Source organism: Lynx rufus, unplaced genomic scaffold (genome assembly GCF_022079265.1).
Source record: "Lynx rufus isolate CCGP_SWC_20201006 ecotype Redwood Valley unplaced genomic scaffold, mLynRuf1.p SCAF_4, whole genome shotgun sequence".
Classification (NCBI taxonomy): Eukaryota; Metazoa; Chordata; class Mammalia; order Carnivora; family Felidae; genus Lynx; species Lynx rufus.
In genome coordinates this window covers 60,718,834-60,737,209 of record NW_025814856.1, presented here as the reverse complement: position 1 = coordinate 60,737,209, position 18,376 = coordinate 60,718,834, and the positions used below count along the sequence as shown (strand labels likewise).

Genomic DNA, 18,376 nt, shown 5'->3' with positions numbered 1-18,376 from the left:
GATTCCCAAGTTATGTAATTTATTCCAGAACATGTATAAACACACACACACACAAAAGGAAAAAAATTGGGGAAATACTTGAAAGCTAGAACCCTTTAGCTCTGGGTATCTCCCACCATGGGAGAGGGCCACCTCCCCACCAGGCTGGCCACCCCCACTGGATCGCTGGGTCCCTGATCACTCTTCCCCACTGGATCACATCATGCAGCAAGCCCTGTTCTGACCAAGTGCATATCTGTCTTCCTGGAGCCCTGGTGCCCCCACATGCCCCTGTCCACACCCCTTACCAGATCCAAGGAGGATGCTGACCCTTGGCAATGTCAGCCTTCAAGGTCAAATCTATAAACTTCAAGGCTGTGAGTGGAGTCACCTGGGAAGGCAGAGAAGACTGGGTCAGGAAAGATTGGGAAGTGGGGCTCTGCCTTCCTCTCCCAGCAGTCGAGGTAGCAAGCAGGGAGAAGCAGTCATGCAAGAGGACCTCCAGGGAAAGCCCCATCGTAGTGGGTACTACTCCAGGCAGCTTCCCCACAGCTCCAGTGGTTAAGTGGGGAGTAAAGCCTCCTCCCTCCTGTGTCTTCTAGTGCCTTCCCCTGGAAGGCTCCAGCCTTGTAGCCAGGCCTGGCCCCTTCCTGAATGTTCATACCTTCTTCATTCAGGGAGTGATCCAGGACTACCTGGAAGCACCTCAGTGCCAGGGAGTGCCCAGTGCTCCCTGGTGGGTTCAAGATTCTAATTACCACCTGGTGGCTGGAGGCTGTTGCCCTCTCCAGCCCTGTTAGCAGTGGCTCCTCTTCTAACCCAGGTAATTTTCCTTCTAAAGGTTGGGTTGTGCCCCGCCCACCACGTGGTCTTAGGCTGAGCCACAAAATCTGTGGGGTGCTGGTCCTGGAGGGCACAGGCCTCTATTGTCTAGGGACAATTCCTGGATCTGTGCACAGCAAACCCTAATAATACAATAGGTTATGGGTCATCTCAAAGGGTTGTTGCCATGCCCAAATCAGCAAATGTATGCAAATTTTTAATTTTCATGTAATTTTTTATGAATTAAAATGCTGCCACAGGGTGAATACTGTAAATGCTACCTGTCGCTATTGCTGGATTTTAAATTATAACTTTCTTGGAGCCAAGTTGCCCCAAAGCAGCCAGGAGACCTCCTGGGCATGCTGTCCAGAGCCACATGATGGAGCATCTTGCCTTCAGTCCCTAACACCCCTGGGGGCAGGCAGGGGACAGGCTGTTACTTTCAGTATACAGGTGAAGAGGCTGAGGCTCGTGCGGGGTGGGGGGGGGGTGTCCTTATCTCCAGGGGAGCCTGCTCAGGCCCTTCCAGCCTGCCTGAGTGACCCTGACATCTACCTGTGCAGCTTCTGTGTGACGGGCTTGGGGGGGCGGGGAATGCAGGTGCACAAATCCCACAACTCCTTGCTCCCTCCAGGACTTTCAGACTCTGAAGCCAAATAAGGCACCAAACCTGTCTCAGAGCATGGGGCCTGGACAAAGGATACCAAACAGGGTTTCTGCTCCCCCAAATCCAGAGGGCTGGTGTCTGTCGGAAAATCCCTAACTCTCCTCACCAAGTAGCTGCAGGTACACACACGCCTGACCTGACTCAGCCACCCCATGGTCAAATGAACAGACACTGCCTACAGCCCACACTGACCCCTGCTCTGTGCTGCCCCGCCTCTGTGAGCGGAGCACATGGAAGGCCAGCCCTCATCAGCAGTACCCGTCCTCCCTTGAGGATGTACCAGTCCTGGGTGGGCAAAGGGCCCAACAGGTCACCTGTCTCCTCTACAGTCCATACGCCCCACCTGGAACACACCCAGACCCACCTGGGCAGGCTTGATCGCCACTGTGTTCCCAGCAGCCAGGCAGTCAGCTGTCTTCCAGGAAAGCATCATCAGGGGGTAGTTCCAGGGGATGATGATGCCACAGACCCTATGGTACAAAGAAGTGGGTCTTCGTCTCTCCACTCAGCCTGGGTGCCAGACTGCACCTGCCAACTGCTTCCTCTCCCCAAGCCTGACACCCGTTCCACTCCAAGCATCTTGATATGGTGCCCAAGGTCCCCGAGAGAGCTCACCCATGCCCTTCCAGTCCCTGATGGGGCAGTATGTCCAGTGTGGCAATAGCTCCTCTTCCTGGCAGGGCACAATGCTAGGGAACATGGTTTCTCATCAGAACTGTCAGACCTGTCTAAGGACAATCCAGTAGGGCAGGACACCAGGCAGTGAGGGGTTGACAGCAGGCAGAGCCAGGGAGAAGGCCAGGGATCACCCAGGTGGGCAGAGAGAATATGGGAGAGAGCTGGAAATGGGTGGGCCAGGAGGAAGTCAGGGAGGGTCCTCTTGGGTGTGAGGCCAGGGTGTAGTCCCATGGAGAAAAGGAAGCAGTCAGCTGAGGAGGCCTAATAAGGCTTGTCTGCTTTGCCTTAAGAGATGGTACCCAGCATCAGTGTGCCCCTTGGTCCCAGAGAAAGCCTCTGGGTGAACAGTGCCTCCATCAAAGGGAAGCCCCTCATGGTCCTGGGGGGCCTAATGATGACATGTGTGGCCCCGCTTTCCCCTGACTCCTATAAAATACAGGGCACTGTCTTCGTCCGTGTCAGACAATTAATGAGCCGGTCCACACAGAGCTGCTCAGGCTACCTAACTTGTTTTCTTCATCATATTCATGATTATCATCACCACACAATGTTTCCCTAAAGAGGACTTAGCTGAACCCAGGAAGGGGGAAGAGGGTGTGTGAAGGCTGAGGTCAGGACAATCTGGGGACCAGCACACCATCCTGGGAGGAACAACAGGTGCACTCAGGGGTTTGGAGAGCCACTCCCCACCCCCACGTACACCCAGCAGACCCAAAGGGATGAGAAGGCGGAGGGAGCACGGTGAGTTGTCCAGGGAAGAGGGTGAGGTCATCAGGGTTGTGGGGGCTCCAAAGGTGAATGGACGTCAGGAAGTCCCACTGTCATGGCTGAACTGTACTCCCCAAAACTCGCAGTTGAAATCCTAACTCCAGAACGTCCTTATTTGGAAATTGGGCCATCCCAGATGTAATTAGGTAAGATGAGGTCATACTGAAATAGGGTGTGTACCTAACCCAATAGGACTGATGTCCTTCAAAAAACAGAGCCATGTGAACAGACATGCACAAGGAGGACACCAAGTGAACATGAGGGCAGAGATTGGGGAACACCCAAGACTGCCAGTAAGCCACCAGAAGCTGGGGGAGATGCCTGGAGCAGATTCTCCCTCATACCCTCAGAAGAAACCAACGTTCTGACACCTGAATCTGGAACTTCCAGCCCCAGAATGCTGAGGCAACAGATGTGTGCTGCTTGAGTCTCTTAGTTTCAGTACTTTGTTATGGCAGCTCTAGCAGACCCATAAACCCGCCCATATAGGGACAACTTTCCCAGTCCCCCAACTCCTTGGGAGGCTCTGCATTAATGTCCTCAGTCTGATGGGGACAGACTCCTTGGGAGGCATCTGGAAGAGCAGTGACCATGCAAATTCCTGTGACTGGCAGCCAGGTGGGCCCTGGTCCCCCTGCCCAGCCCTTCTCAGGCCTGTGCCCAAGGAAGGTGCTCCAAGCACATGGGCTATGCAGGGCTCTCACTCTACACTCTGACACCTGGGCAGGGGAGTTCCTTGTTGTGGGGGCCCATCCTGGGGCACCGTCTACATATTGTGTCCTCTGGGGGAAAGGCTGGGTGGGAACCCCTGCCCTCAGTGCCACTTCCCTCCCAGGCTGCCCCCTCTCTGGGGGCTACAGGACAGGGTTTTCCTATATCCACAGCCCACTCTCCCAACAGGGGCTGCCCTCACCAGCAGGCCTGTCCTTCAGGACCTGGTGTGTTCATCTACATGCATTTCTGTCAATGCAAATGACATCTGAACACATTCTCCTTCTGACACCACCCCCCACATTCCCAAAGAAGCTGAGTGCCCTTGACCACCATCCACAGGGATGTGAGGTCCCTGCTGGTGGATCCCAGAGGCCCCAGGTTGTAAGGGGCACAGGGTAGGCGGGAATGCCTGTTGGGTGGACCACTCTGGGCCTCTGGTGCACATTTGATGATTTAGAGGGCATTCATCAGTGTGATTCCCTCAAACAAGTTTCTCCTGGAGCTGTTCTTCATGGTCCCCATAGCTCTGTCCCATGCCTTCACACAGCCACACACCAAGCCCTGGTTAGGAGGCTGCAGAGTTCAGCATGGGTTGTGCAGGGTTTTGCTATCAAGGCCCCAGAACAGCTTCTGTGAGTGCTCTTGGGCTTGTCACCTTGAGCACCTGTGCCAGTGAGCCACCATAGTTGTGCCTGTGGCAGGGTACATTTGGAGACTGAAAAGTCACTGCCAAGTTGCCTTTCACAAAGGTGGACCCTCTGCATCCCCCCACCCCCCATAGGAAGTGTGAGGAGGCTTCTCTCTCCCTAGTCCTTGGGACCATCTGATGGTGAGGCAAAGCCCCTCATGTCTGGGTTTAACATCATTTCCCCAATTCCTAGTCTTTTCTATATTGATTGGGCAAGTGTCTGTCTCCTGTTGAGCACTAGTTCCTATCCTTTGTCTATTTCTCTATTATTTTTACACTGCTCCTTGGTGCCCTGTAGTTCTTAATTTTATGCATATTCATTATTATAATCTTTGCAGATAAAATTTTTCAGGTGTGCCCTCTGTTTCCCACTATGACCCTGATACACGGCTATTGTGGGGCTTAAGTAAAATTATAATTATAAGGTCATTGAAACAGTGCTTGGCACAGAGCAGGTACTTTAAATGTGAAAGCTGTTTTATTTGCTAGAATATAAGTCCCCCGAGGGCAGGCAATGCCATCAGTTTCAATCATTGTTGTATATCCTGCACCTGAAATGTATGGCATTTAGTAATCAGTGAATAAATAGCGTTTGATAGATGTGTAAAAAGGGGATGAGCACTCACACCACAAAATGCGCGAAAAGTGCCTAGTGTGTGGTGAGTCTTTGCCCAGCGCTGTGACTCACCCAATAGGCTCCTTCCTGGTCAAGGCCAGGTTGTGGCTTGCTCTGGCCTGGTTGATGGGGATGGTGGAGCCCTGGAAGAACCAAGGGGAGTCACTGGTAGGGGGCTCCATTATTTCCTTCCCCCTTCCCCCTGGGCAGCCAGACTGTGCTTGGGGCTCAGAAAGGAACAGGGTCTTGTCTGCATCCTGAAACCCCCATGACAGAGACAGTAGAAGACCCAAACCTTCCAGACTGGAATGACAGGGGCATCTGAGGACTTTGGGTACAAGTGGAGCAGGCAGCCATCAGGGGCAAGGTGCCTCCTGCACTGAGCCTGGAAACATCCTCAGACAAGAAGCTGGTCCAGGTACAGGTAAGGCCTCTGGCTTTGACACTGGGGCAGACAAGGGAGGAGGTGGGGAGCCATGTTGTCTCTGGAGGCTGTGCCGGCCAAGGAGGCCCCAGTTGGGGGCCGGCTTCAGCCAACAGTGATGCAGCAAAAGGAGGAGCAGAAGTTAGGCCTGCCATAATACCTGCACCTCTCAGCCCCATGGAGAGTATCAGAGGCATGGAGCCCATTCTGGCAGAGACCCCAGGGAACCTGTTAGTGATGGATATCTCTGGGGAAGGGTTGACCCATCCCTGCCTCTGGTGGGCAAACCTCTGAAAATGGCTCCCAAGGTCACATCCTGATCCCTGGTATCCAGGAGGTGGTGAGCCACTCCTTCCACAAAGATGCAGAATGGCACAGTTGACCTTAGGATAGGGAGACGATGCAGATGGCCCCAGCATGACCTCAGGAGCCTCCATAAAGTCAGAGTTTTCTCCAGTTTAAGAGACTCAGAAGGACGCCAAACCTGAGAAAGGCAAGGGGAGTTGGGGGGGGTGGCGGCCAGAGGGAGGCCAGAGCAGGCCCTGCAATAGCCTCGGCCAGCAGCCAGCAAGGACCTGGACCTTCAGTCCTACAACAACAGGATCTGAGTTCTGCCAACACCTGAACAGGCCTGCAGCCAGGGTTTTCCCAGAACTCCAGATAAAGCCCAGCCTGGCTATACCTTGACACTGACCTTGTGAAATCATGGCATGGAACCCAGCCAAGCCTGCCTGAATTTCCCATCTGCAGAAATGGGAGCTGATGGGTTGCTTTAAACCAATAAACTGGGGTCATTTGTTAAGCAGCATGTAGGCTAACACACTGCCCTAGTTTCCTGCTGACCCCAGCCTGCCTGTGTGAGCTCTCACTTGGTGGGCAAGAGCTTCGGTCCCACCTGAATTTTGTCACACCAGCCAGCAAAGTAGGGGAAGGTCTGGATGGACATGCCCAGGTGGGTCTTCAGGGCCAGTGTGTAGGCAGCATTTGCATCCAGAGCCTTGATGGTGGCCAGCTCTTCCTTATGCTCTTCCATGAGGTCCGCCAATGAGGTCAAGGGGTGGGGGAGAGGAGGGAGATGGCTCAGGATGGGACCAGCCTTGCCTATTCTTTCAGGGCCCTTCATCAATGAACAAGGGGCTGTTCTGCAGCCACCCTCAGATGTGCTGACCTCAGTTTCCTGGTCTATGAAATGGGACAGTAAGGTTTACTTTGCTGGATGGCTATGAGGATGATGCCCTTCTGTCCCTCTCTCCTCTCTTCTCTTTTCCTTTCTTCCTTTGTAAAACATGGATGGAGTAACTACTTTATAATAACACACATGATTCTGCAAAGCAGTCCCTCTGCCTCTGTAATAAGGAGGTCACCATCCAAAAAGACCACCCTCTCTGTCTCTGGACAGCCTTGACCAGGGGACAGCATGTCCAGCTTCAAGCACCTGCAGATCCAGTGGAGTGTGCCCCCAAGGATGGCATCTGTGGGGAGGTAGAGGGGGGATGATGGGAGAGATTCAAGGGAAGGTTCATCTACACAGGCCTCCTGAAGTGTGAACTCTATGAAATCCAGTTGCCCTCTTGTGATTCCAGTTGGTGTGCTTCTGTGAACAGCCTGGGAATTAGGACTGTGCCCCCTTCTCTGATATAATGGAGCCCAAAGAGCAGAGTGCCCAGGGGACAGGGTGTCCAGAGGAAGGTGGAGGCCACAGACCCAGAGCGGCTCTCAAACTTGTACATGGGGGAGCTCTGGCCCAGAAATAAGTCTGGGATGAAAGACTGCTGACCATCTCCTCTCTGCATTCAGCCATGGCATGGCCTAAACACCCCAAGTACACACTCACACTCCCTGGGAAGCCAACCCTAATTTCTGCCCACTCTACACCAATAACCTATCCCTCCAGTGTCCTGATAGCATCCTCTACCTCTCTTCAAACGTTGCATGACTGTTACAGATATTCACTTAGTTGAGTATTCCAGTACTATTTGCCTCTCCCTGAGGCCTGGGACAGGATTTGGTCTCCTGCTCCCAATGGACATCCTACACCCACTGGGCACACAGTCAGTATGTAGTATAAAGCTTGTGAGTGATGGATGACAGACACAAGCAATCTAGTGGCATAGCCACATGGTTACTTCAGACAGTGACACATCCAGGTAATTTTCTAGTTAAGAACAGCAAAGGTGTAAATCAGTTTTTGAGAAGCATTATAGACCAAATAAAAAAAAAACACCATGTTGTGGCATTTCAAAGACTAGGGTTCTATCAACTAGAAAAACAGATGTGTCACAGGTATAAATTTGTATTATAAACAAGCCAAAGTTGGTCTTTGTGTATTGGCCTCTAGTTGTTCATGTGTTCCCTGCAGGGTGAGACCTGTCAGTTTAAATGCTTGCTGGATACCCATTTATGTCTCCAATTATTTTAAAAGTAGCCCAAACAAGCAGACTTTAGCTATTTAAAGTTGTCTTGCTTTGCATCCCCCACTTGGCAGCTATTATCATTGGAGAGATGGACTATGCAATTAGAGCTGTTGCCTTCCTAGCCCTCTGACCCAAAGATCCCTGCTCTGCTGCTGAACAACATTGCCAGGACTCGGGAGCCCCCTTCTCTGATCACCCAACCTCCAAAAGTTCCTTTGCACCCTTCCCATTCTGAGTAGAGACCGTCCCACTACAGTCTCTGGAGGGTCTCCCACTATGGAGGTGTCGCTTCCTGAAGCCTGTTGTGTGTTTCTACTTCTCATAGTCCTATCTTTTCCCTCGATCAGCCCCAAATCCCTCCAATTCTGCCAGATAATGTCACCTGCATGTGATGTGGCCATGTCATAAAGCCCTGAAGTAACTATCACCTGAGCACACCATTCGGGAGGCTCGGGGAGGAGAACTGAGTGGGATTGTTCATTGTCAACTTTGTTGAGGTGTACCTCTGCCTCCTGGATCCTGTCCCCAGAAAGCACCAGGGGGGAAGGCAGTGAAGCAACCACCATCATCCCAGAGGTCCTCAGAACAGCCATGAGGAAGGGCAAGTGTGGGGTGCCACACAGGCTCAGCCTCACTCCCAGCAGCCTGGGCCACCACCAGATTCTTGTCTGTGGACCTAAGGAAGTGTCTAAACAAAAGGTGACAGCTTTCTACAGACTCTGCCACCAGCTCTTGGTGGCCTCACTCTGGCAGCTGTGGACACTGGCCTCCAGGTTCCTGACAGGCTCTATCTTCTCCCTCAGTGGTTCTTGGGGCCTGTCTAGTGACTTTCTCTAACACTCTTTTCTGGATCTTTCTTCCTAGTGTCTCCCACAATTGCATAATGTCTCAACCCATAATATGTATCCATGGTGGTCTATTTTCCTCATTGAACCAGGGGCTGCTCCCTCCTGAGCCAGCAATGGGCGAACCTCCACCATGGGGACTGGGAGGTTGCATGAGGCAGGACCAGGTTCCTAGGAGCTCTCTGGTCTGGTCTTGAGATGTCTGTCCAAGCAGTCCGGGTCTCTACTTAGAACTGTGCAGGGACCCAACTCTTCACTATCATGTTGCTGGTCGTGTTATTATGACACATGCCACTAGATGCCTGCAGAACTGCTCAAGGGAAACACTCTTGGGTCAGCAAACATCTACCTCTGGAGTCCCTGCTTCAGGGCCAGAAGGCTCCTCTCAACATCACCAGCCTAGGCTTGCATGTTTCAGTTTTGCCTAATCTGGGGGCACTAGGTCACTAGGAAACAGCTTCTTAAAATTGATAGGCTCTTCAAAGAGTCTTGAAAATAACTTGAGTTAGAGCAGGCTGGGTGCACCCTTGCCTGCCCTAACCCATACCATCTCTATTCCATTTTGAAACTAGACAGGCCCCTCTCTCTGGTTTCCTGTGCTGGAGCTATCCTGGTGTTTCTGGCCTCTGAATAGGAAAAAAAAATGACATTCTGACTGCAAGGCCAAGATGGGGCCTTTCTCCCACCAGATGACAAGTACATTTGGACCACATCATGACCAGCCTCTATGCCTGACAGCTTCCCCAGGACCCGGAGCATAAAAGTCAAGTTCCTGAAACTGGCTCGTTCACTAGGCTTTTTGACACTGTTTAGTTCATCTATGCAGCACCCTCCCTTCCAAAAACATCACACCACTTCCCTGGGGGGCGACCGCTCCTCCCCCACGGGGACCACCTAGTTCTAGGGGAGTAGTATCTCTCCTCCAGGCCACACTCGCAACCCATGGTCATAAGTGGATCAACTCTACGTCCTTCCCTAATAGTTCTGATGAAGCTAAGTGAGAGAGCCCTTTCTTCCCTGGTTTTAGAAAACAAGGAAAATGTGAGATTCCAGCAGTCAGGGAGATCTGAGCAAGGACTAGCAGGAAGAACAGACCCCATGCTTCTGTCACTGGCTTCTACATAAAATAGCCCTGATCTCTCCTCTGGTCCAGTCCACTCAGGGAAGTGTTGAACATGTCTGTGACTGCCCAGGAGTATCTGTTAGCTTTGCCAGTTTACTGCTCCCATGTGATTAGCACCTCCACTTTTGTGCCTCCTCATCATTAATCACACTGTTCCCAACACTGAGGACATGTTTCTCTTAAGGCTACTTGTGTCTAGTGAAATCCCTCCTGCGTCTCAAGTCACTTCCTCTCAGAAGCCTTTTCTGAGTCTCAGGCCTTGGTTACACAACCTGTCCCGGACCCCAACTTACTCCTGTCAAAACCCAAGCATGCAGTTCCAACCCAAACAAAAGGTGGGATAGTTGACAGGAGGTTGTGGGGCTCTCACCTGTACAGGAGCCAGCCTCAATCCCGTGCACTGATCTTTCCCCACAATCCAATCTCAAAGGCATCCTTAGTGGCAGCCACTGTCTTGTCAACATCACTGACCCTGGCCAGGGACACCTGGCAGATGACCCATGGTGGAACAGCGCCATGAAGCTCTCTCTGGACTCTGTGTACACAGATGCCTCAAGTTGCTGCTCCCTGGCCAACTGGGCGGGCTCAGTGGGGACAGCAGGTGAATGGGATGGCCCTGGAAGGGTGTGCACAATGAGGAAAGGCAGGGACCTTCAAAGAGGCTTGTTCCTGTTTCTCCACACCAGGACTCTTCTTTTCACTTGCCCGCTGAGCCCAAAAAGGGAAACAGGCTCAGGCTGCAGCTTTGAGGCTGAGGATCAGCTTAGCATTGTCAAACCAAGACCAGGAGGTGATTAATTTGGTAAGTCCTAGGAAGAAAGACTATTTCTTAAGTGAAATAGTCTACATGTGGAAGATGACAGGACCATTCCTGTCCCCATCCTTGCTCTGTGTCTAACAGTGCCCACGGGCACTACAGTGCAGGCTCCCATACGTCCTGACAGCTGTGCTTGGCCAAAGGAAAGTCAGGAGGAGAGAGAAATGGGAGGTGCAAGGCCAGGACCCTGCTGGATACCACCGGCATGGTACACCCTCCCTGCCCAAAGGCCCAGCACCCAGGCAACCCTGTCCAGACAGCTTTCTGTCTGGGATTCCCCAAACAGGCCTCAAGGTAGTAACAGCTCATGTTTCTGCCCGAGGGCACTGCATCTCCTTGTCTGTGTCCCCACACCCGGTCTACCCCTTTGTCAATTATTTTCTTTAAGCTACCTTCAAGTGACCCAGTTGAGTGTGCTATGTGCTTTCCACAGGCCCTGAGGGATACTATAGGTAGGGCAAAATGGAGAAGTATGCACCTGTAGGAGTAAGTGTTGTTCCATGTAGGTGTGTGTGTGTGTGTGTGTGCACGCGCACGCGCAATAGGCGCCTACTGGGTCATGACATAAAAGGGTCAAGGTCAAGAAAGTCTGACAAACATGGGATTCACAGAAGAATTCCCAACAGTGGGGTGTCACATATTCAAGAAGGTAAGGCTCATGCTGAGGTTATTGTTGACACATGGAGGGGGAGGGAATGGCTTCATTTCTTCCATGGGGGATGTTAGCTCTCCTCCAGTCTCAGAAGCAGGCTCCAGACCTTTGCAATCCTCCTGCTTCCCTGCTCCAGTTACCCTCTGGGCCATTCCCATGGGAGGACTGGAAACTGACTGCAACAATTCTGTGTGCCAGTAGAGGCCCCCTAAGCCAGGATCCCCAGACACCAGGTGGAGGAGTAGATAAGAGAGGAGGCCTTGGAGGGGGAAGGTGGAGGGAGAGCAGGAGGGAGTGCAGGAAGTGCACTCACACTTCCATCTGTTGGGTTGACAGTCTCATAGGTCTTGGCACCCTCAGCATCCACAGACACGTCCCCAGTGAAGAGCTGTGGGCATATGGAGGGTCAGCTTCTTCACCGCCTTTTCCACATGGGAAGGGAATTTTTGCACGGATTCACTGCAGTGTGGAGTCTTCACAAGGTGCATTAGTGACAGATATGAACCCACACAGAGACTCAGGAAACAGAGATAGATAACCACTCATGCACACATGTGTGCACACATACACGCTCACACACATGTAGATAGCCAAGGGGCCAGGGCTCAAGGTCCCTTGGCCTTCTCAGGTCTCTTCAACCAAATCCAGTCCTGCTGCCCTCCTTATCCCATGGGGCTATTACGTGGGCAATGCTGGCAGCTGAGCAATAAGAAGCGATGATGAGCATGGAATCTGAGGTCAGGCTGCTTGGGCTGCAACCCCTGTCCTGCCACTCACCCGCTGTGTGATCTCAGACTAGTTGCTAGGCCTCTGCAAGTAGGAATTGCCAGTTGGCAGACAGACACTTGTGAGTCACCAGACATGACACCAACCCCATCGCTCACTTCCCTGCAGACCTGAAATTCCATCCTGAACGGCATCCTTGAAACACCATTCTTCTCCTGAAATCTGTTCATCAGTCATCTGACCACAATCCTAAGGCCAATCTGGTATCCATCCTGGCCACCTACACTTTCTTCATCAGCTTTTGATCCAAACAAACTATCCCAATGTTAATCCCTATGGGAGCTCGTAGCCTACCAAGCCACCTCAGGATGATTTTTCAAGAGTTTCTTTTAAAAATACACTTGCAGGGATGCTTGGGTGATCTCAAGATTCGTGAGTTTGAGCCCTGCATTGGGCTCTCCATGGTCAACACAGGGTCTACTTCAGATACTCTGCCACCTGCCTCTTTGTCCCTCCCCACATACTCTCTCTCTCTCTCTCTCTCTCTCAAAATTGAATATAACATTTAAAAATTATAAACCAGTTTGCAATTACACTTCGATATATGAAAGTCGAATGTATAAGATCACTTGTTTCCCTTATTGGGAAAATGTTCCCAATTCCTCATTCTCTGTCTCCTTCTCTCCCTCTCTTTCCATCTAGCTCCCTCCCTCCCTCCCTCCCTCTCTTTCTTTTGACATTTCAACAAAAGGAATTTAATGCATGCAGTTAGTTGCACAGGTGATGAAAGAGCTGAGAAGCTATGAGTCAAACCCGAGATTGATAACAGCAGAAAGCCCCTGCCATTACTAGACAAAAAGGACAAATGGAGGAAGTGGTGGTCCCAGAATTAGGGTTTAGGGTCCCCCAGCAAAACTAGAAACAAGGAAGGGTGATCTGGCAGGGGCCAGAGCCACAGCAGTGAGGAGGCAACTACTGGGAAAAAACACCATAGGACATAGAGGGTGGGAAGTAGTCTGTAAAAGCCACTTCTTAATAGCCTACTCTCATATCTTTGGGGGTCAGAATTTGTCACATAGACAACAATTTCCCCTGTTGCATGTGCCTAACTGTGCTGGCGCCTCAGGCTATCAGGGTTACCAGGGAGAGTTTGGGACACTGAAGGTGGGCTCTTGAGTGCCCTGGCTTCTGGGATGCCCAGGTTTTCCTCATGTGTCATTGAGATCCACAGATCTCAATGTGTTTGAGAGGTCTGCAGGGCCAAGCCCACGTGGAGGGGCCCAGGACTCACAGAGTCAATGATGAACTCACTGTCTTTGTTGTCCCCTTGTAGCTTCCTCACTAATAGTTGGATGAAGTCCCCAAAGGTGCTGGCCATGTAAACATCCTCATTTTCTAATTCCAGTCCATCACACATCTCCTTCATTTCCTCAACCTGTCTGGAGAAAAGAAGATGGAAAAGTGGGTGCATGGAAAGAGGCCTGGCAGACCTGCATCATTCTAGTGGCAGAGGTTATCGTGCCAACCCGTTACCCAGAAGGAAACTTCATCTCAACAACCGAACTGTGGGTGTTAATCTAGAACTGGGGTTAAGAGCCCAGTCCATGGATTCACAAGGCTCTAGTTTCAAGCTATGGCTCCATCACTTACTAATACATGACCTTGCACAAGTGGAAAACTCTGAGCCTTAGTTTCTTCACCTGCAAATTGCAAGGATAGCTCCTCTACTATTTTCTGATAAGTAAATGAGATAATCTACATGTTTACATAGCAGATTCTTAATAGCAGATTAAGAATAGTCACTGAAAGATATGTTAAAACCATGAAAAGGTTGGCACTCCTCAGTGGCTCAGGCGGTTAAGAGTCCAACTCTTGATTTAGGCTCAGGTCATGACCCCAGCGTCATGGCATAGAGCCCAATACTGAGCGTGGAGCCTGCTTAAGATTCTCTGTCTGGTTCTCCCCCTCCACCTCTCTCCCCCAATCTCTCATTCTCTCACTCTAAAAATAATAATAATAATGAAAAGAATGAAAAGGCAAACCACAGATTGGGGCAAAATATTTCCAAATAAAATATCTGATAAAGGACTTTCACTCAGAATGTATAAAGATGTCTCAACTTTCAATACTAAGAGAAAAACAAACAACCCAAGTGAAAATGGGCAAAAGATTGAACAGATCCTTCACCAAAGAAGAAATGCAGATGGAAAAAGCATATGAAAATATGTTCAACATTACAAGTAATTAGGGAAATGCAAATTAAAATGACAATGCGATATGTCTACACATTTACCAGAATTTTTAAAATTAAAGTCTGACCATATGTATCAGTGGTAAAGATACAGAGCAACTGAGCTCTCATACACTGCTGGTGGGATTGTTTAAAATGGTACTTTGGAAACCATGCTGGAGAGAAGTTTGGCAGTTTCTTAAAAATTAAACATGTACTTCCCATTTCACTCCCAGATATTTACTCAAGAGAAATAAAAAACCTACATACAGAAAGAAAATGGCAGAGTAGAAAGCTCCAGAGATCCATTCCTCCACGTAAACAGCTATTGAACTGGCAGAATTGTCTGAATCAAATGTTCTGGAACTCTAGAGTCAGTCAAACGTTTGCAACACCCAGGGAAAAAGATGATGAAGGCTGGTAAATGTTAGCAAATTTCAGCATTTTGTGGGGTGTTACTCCCCATCCTCCTGGTAGGAGGCAGCAGGGGAAGCTGAACTTGTTCCTGGTACAGCTTTCTGGAGCCAGGGTGGCTCCAGTAAGGACCTTCCCTCCCTACATCTAGATTGTGTGTTCTTAGGCCGATGCTCCTTTTGATCACTGAGGGACCAGCACAAAGGCTGGCAGCCACAGTTTTAACACTCAAAGGCTGAAGCAGCTCCCAGGAGATTTAAAAAGGCAGTACTTTCCCCCCTCTTTTGGGAGTCAGACATTTAAGAAAATTGTTTTTAGGCCACTGGCTGATCACAGAGATAACAGAAAATAAACTTCAATTACTATATACAATGAGGAATAGACACTTTACAAAAAAAAAAAAAAAAAGAAAAGAAAAGAAAAAAAAAGGTTTGGAAAAGTCACAAATGGACAAATCCAACCCTTCACAAGCAAGACTTAGCAATCACTGAGGGCTGAGAGGATTGCATTTTCAGAATAAACAACACTCAAAATGTCCAGTTTTGAACAAAAAAGTAGTAAAACAAAGAAACAGGCAAATACAGCTGATTTATAGGAAAAGTATAAGAATTTGGAAACAATCATCCTCTAGGAAGACTAAATGTTAGAATTATTTGTCAAAGATGTTAAATCAACTCTCTTAAAGATGTACAATGAATTTAAAGGGAACCCTGGACAAAGAACTAAAGGGAATAAGGAAAATGATGTAAGAAACACATGAGAGTATCAATAAAGACATAGAAACTTAATAACAAACCAAACAAATTCTCAAGCTGATGAGTACAATAGGTGCAAGAAAACACTCAGGAGAGAGGTTCAATATCAGATTTGAGCAAGCAGAAGAAAGGATTGGTGAACTTGAAATTATGCAGTCTGAAGAAAAGAAGGAAAAGAGAATGAAAAACATGAACAGTCTGTGGGACATCATCAAGCTCATCAATATTCTCATTTAGGAGTTCCAAAGAAGACGAGAGATAGAAAGGGCAGATAAAATATTTGAAGAAATCATGTCCCAAAAGTTCCCAAGTCTGAGGAAACACATGAATGTATACATCCAAGAAGATCAATCAATTCCAAGGAGGATAAACTCAAAGAGATTTACACCATGACACATTTTACAGTCAACTTGTTGAAACCCAAAGAAGGAATTTAGAAAGCAGGAAGAGAAAACTAATTCATCACCTACAAAGGATCTTCCCTAAAATGAAGAGCTGATTTCCCTTGGGGCGCCTGGGTGACTCAGAAGCTTGAGCACTGAGTTTGGCTCAGGTCAGGATGTCATGGCTTGTGGATTTGAGCCCCATATCAGGCTCTGCATTGACAGTGGGGAGCCTGCTTGAGATTCTGTCTCTTTCCCTCTCTCTGCCCCTCCCCCACTACCAGTTTCTCTCAAAAATAAAATTTTAAGAACATTTAAAAAGTTGTTAATAATAAAAAAGTACCACTAAAGAGAATCTCTTGGGCTCAAATGAAAGGACACTAAAGAGTAACTCCAAGTCATAAGAAAAAAGGAAAGAACACTGGTAAAGGTAACCACAGGGGTAAATATGAAAGCCAGTATTACTGTACTTTTGGTATCCTTTGCAACTTCTCTCTTTTTCCTATATAATAGCCAAATGCAGTACACAATGATTTTAAATCAATATTAGTGGCTATGCAATGCATAAAGATTAATCTGTGACAATAATAGTTGGGGTAGGAATAGAGATGTATAGGATCAGAGTATACACTATTGAAACTAAATCAGCATTATGTAAATTACACTGTTATATGTTAATTATAATCTCTAAGGTCATTAAGAAATAACTTTTAAAAAGGGAATCAAAGTGATACCGTACCCAGAAAAGGGAGGGCAGTAATAAAGAAACTGAGGAACAGAAACATAAAAGATGTACCAAAAACAAATAGGTAAAGAGAAGTAAATCCTTCTTTTTCAGTAAACTTGTTAAATGAAAATAACTCTCCTAATAAAAACATGAATTTAAATGTTGGATAAAATACATCCTGCATCCAGATGCTAGATATCCACTTTAGATGTAAGTACACACAACAAATTAAAAGTAAAAAGATGGGAAAGCTATCTCACGCAAAGAGTAACCAAAAGGCAGCTGGGTTGCTATATTACTATCAGAAACAATAGACTTTAGGGGCACCTGGGTGGCTCAGTCGGTTGAGGGTCTGACTTCGACTCAGGTCATGATATCGCGGTCCATGAGTTTGAGACCCGCTCGGGCTCTGTGCTGACAGGTCGCAGCCTGGAGCCTCCTTCAGATTCTGTGTGTGTCTCTCTCTGTCCCTCCCCCACCCATGTGCTCTCTCTCTCTCTCTCTCTCTGTCTGTCAAAAATAAATAAACATTAAAAATATTTTAAAAAAGGAAAAAGAAAAAATAGACTTTAAATCAAAATGGGTTATGAGAAACAGAGACTATTAATAAAAAGTTCAACACAACAAGAGGATATAACAATTATAAACATACAGGCACCAACAACACAGCCCCTCAAATATATATACCAAAAACCAAAGGAGAAATAGACTTTTCTACAATAGTAGTCGGAGACTAAAATGCCTAACTTTCAATAATGGATGCAACAACCGGAGAGGTGATAAATAAAGAAACAGAGGAATTAAACCACACTATAAACCAATTGTATACATACAGCACAGACGTATACAGAATACTCTACCCAAGAAGAGAAGAATTCACATTCTTCTCAAGAACACATGGAATATTCACCAGGATAAACTATTTGTTAGGCTACACAACAAGGCTTTTTGCTGTGTGTGTGTGTGTTTTTTTTAATGTTTAGTTTTCCGAGAGAGAGAGACAGAGTGCCAGCAGGGGAGGGGCAGAGAGAGAGGGACACACAGAACCTGAAGAAGGCTCCAGGCTCCGAGCTGTCACCACACAGAGCGACATGGTGCTCAAAGCCACCAATCGAGAGATCATGACCTGAGCCAAAGTGACATGCCTAACCAACTGAACCACCCAGGTTCCCCAGGCTACACAACGAGTCTTAATAAATTTTAAAAGATTCCAATCTTATAAAACATCTTTTCTGATCTCAGTGGAACGCAGCTAGAAATCAGTAGCTGAAGAAAAATTGGAAAATTCACAAATAGGTGGACATTGAATGGCACACGCTTAAACAACCAAAGGGTGAAAGAAGAAATCACAAGGAAAATGAAAATGCCTTTAGTCAAAGACAAACAAAAACACAACATACCAAAACGCAGGGATTGCAACAAAGGTAGTGCAGAGAGGGAAGTCTGTATCTGTAAATGCATACACTGAAAAAGGTCTCAAGTCAATACCCTAATTGTGCACCTTAAGGAATTTTTTAAAAGGGTAACGTAAACTCAAAACTAGTAGAAGGAAGGAAATAATAAAGATTAGAGCAGATACAGATAAAATAGAGAATAAATGGACAATGCAGAAAATCAATGAAACCAAAGTTGGTTCCTTGAAAAAAAAAATCAACAAAACTGACAGGACTGACCAAAAAATAAAGAAAAACAGAAAAATACTTAAATTGCTAGAATAAGAAATGAAAGTGATTATACCAATTATACATAAATAAAAAGGATAAGAGAATACTGTGATAAATTACACACCAAAAATTTGATTACCTAGGTGAAATGGACAAATTGCTAGAAACATGCAATCAACATAAACTAACTCATGAAGAAGTAAAAACTCTGAATAGACCCATAAGTAGTAAAGAGATTAAATCAATAATCACAAATCCCCCAACAAAGAA

General features: G+C 47.9%; 1 pseudogene; it reads right to left on the bottom strand.

Moving 5' to 3' along the window:
• The window catches only part of LOC124523378 (cytosolic 10-formyltetrahydrofolate dehydrogenase-like), a 143,578-nt pseudogene extending 125,942 nt beyond the window's left edge, over positions 1–17,636 (bottom strand).
• Positions 17,637–18,376: the final 740 nt, after the last annotated feature.